Source organism: Cyprinodon variegatus, unplaced genomic scaffold (genome assembly GCF_000732505.1).
Source record: "Cyprinodon variegatus isolate N-32 unplaced genomic scaffold, C_variegatus-1.0 Scaffold1302, whole genome shotgun sequence".
NCBI classification, from domain to species: Eukaryota; Metazoa; Chordata; class Actinopteri; order Cyprinodontiformes; family Cyprinodontidae; genus Cyprinodon; species Cyprinodon variegatus.
In genome coordinates this window covers 132,897-134,740 of record NW_015151755.1, presented here as the reverse complement: position 1 = coordinate 134,740, position 1,844 = coordinate 132,897, and the positions used below count along the sequence as shown (strand labels likewise).

General features: G+C 41.6%; 1 protein-coding gene across 1 annotated transcript in view; it reads left to right on the top strand.

Moving 5' to 3' along the window:
* The window catches only part of sfmbt2 (Scm-like with four mbt domains 2), a 60,269-nt gene that overhangs the window by 46,308 nt on the left and 12,117 nt on the right, over positions 1–1,844 (top strand). The gene's annotated exons all lie outside the window — the stretch shown is intronic.

Sequence of the window (1,844 nt, the reverse complement as noted above, 5' to 3'; positions counted from 1 at the left end):
TTCAACGGAGAGTCTCCAGACTGATTAGCGAGTGAAACCTTGAAAGCTCGCGAGATCAGGATGGTCTCACGAGGCTACCTTTCTCTAGTACTTTCGCCCAGTCTGTCTCTAACTGGTACAGCTCAAAGTCCTGCATCATCTCTAGCATAGAAACCAGTTATTTATAGATTTCTTGAGTCTGAAGCAAGCAGTGGGTAGTTCAAGTTCTTGAGCGTCAGTAAGTTATTTATACAGACAGTTATTTATACGTCAGCTTGTACACCTAAATTTGGCCAATATATCAACGGTCAATCAAATTTTTTCTGTCATAGCATCTCGATTCAATTGTCGCATTTAATATATGTAACTGTTGAAATAAGAAATAAGAATAATTTCCTTTACCACTGAGTTCTGTCCCAGTGTTCACGGGGATGGACGTCTGTGTCTTCAGCAGGCGTAGGAGCTAGCAGAGCTGGCAGTGTTGCGAGGCAAGGGCTCAAACATGTATGGCTGTATGGAAGTGTGGAAATTACATTGGGACCAAGTGCTACTATATATCTCTAACCCAAGGAAATCTAAAATAAAGGCAATTTGAAGAAGAAATATGCAGCTTTCATATTACAAAGGATCACTTTATACAGCAGTTAACTTTTACCCAGACTAGGTAGGATTCCCGTAGGCACGTAGAGCGCCATTTTCTCTACAGTTTTTTAGCATTTTTCTTAAGAGTGCCCAGCTAGTAGCCTTGGCTAGTCCCCCATCATTCCTTTTTAAACATCTAAGATCTAAAGATAATCATCATCTCCTGGTTAGACCCTGTAATTCAGTGAAAGGGTGGAATCAGAGTAAATAAATATGCAGGAGAAGGCCAGTGACTGGAAGTTGGAGGGGACTTTGATGCCATTTGTCTGGATTTTGACTAGAAGGGCCATTTTGAATGGCTGCTACTGTATTTTTATATTTTCTCTTCTTCAAAGGGGCTATGTTGTCTAAGGTGGTACGCAGAGAACTAGCAACCCCATCAACAAAATCCTCCACCTGTGAAGGGGAATAAACTAAATGGTTGCCCCCTGCAGTATTGTTCAGGGAAGCAGAGTAAAATACTAAAAATACAATCTTTCTGCAAGACTTAATTTCCAAATAAATTGATATAGAGAAAATTGAGGCAAGATGGCCGTGAGTGGAGGAAACAAATGAACCAAAATCCCACATCCTCTGCAACATGTCAGTGTGAGCAGAGGCTGCAAACTGTTCCACTGAAAGACGGGGTGGGAGTGCTGGTGTTTTTTGTGTATTTTTCCATGTGACCCATTGCCTCGTACCTTTTAAAATGTAGGTTAACCTTTAAAATGCAGAGAACGCAGGCGGTTGAACAACTGAGGAAAAAACTGTCTCTAAGTTTAGTCATTTGGTAGGAATTTTTAAAGACTGAAATTAATTCCTCATTAACAATCTTTGGAAGCAGCTTTAACTTCCACATGTCTGTCTTAGTCCTACAGGTTAGCACAAGCTCTGCTAGAACCTGAGGAGATTATGGCTACTTTCTTGAAGACTTGAAGGGGAATTTAGGGTTCTTTCATGACCGACTCAGTAAGGAGGTTAAAGTCAACCCACCTGTTAAAACCCAAATCACCAAGTTAACTAGTCCCATGGTGGTACAGGCTGGCATCTATCAGGCTGATTCTGGATCGGGGAACAGATGTTCTACTGATTGGTTCTACTGAGATCCAAGGATAGAAAATGATTGGTGGAGGAGCCAGTAGGCTCCATCCATCCATCCATCCATCCATCCATCCATCCATCCATCCATCCATCCATCCATCCATCCATCCATCCATCCACTCATCCATCATTCATCAATCCAA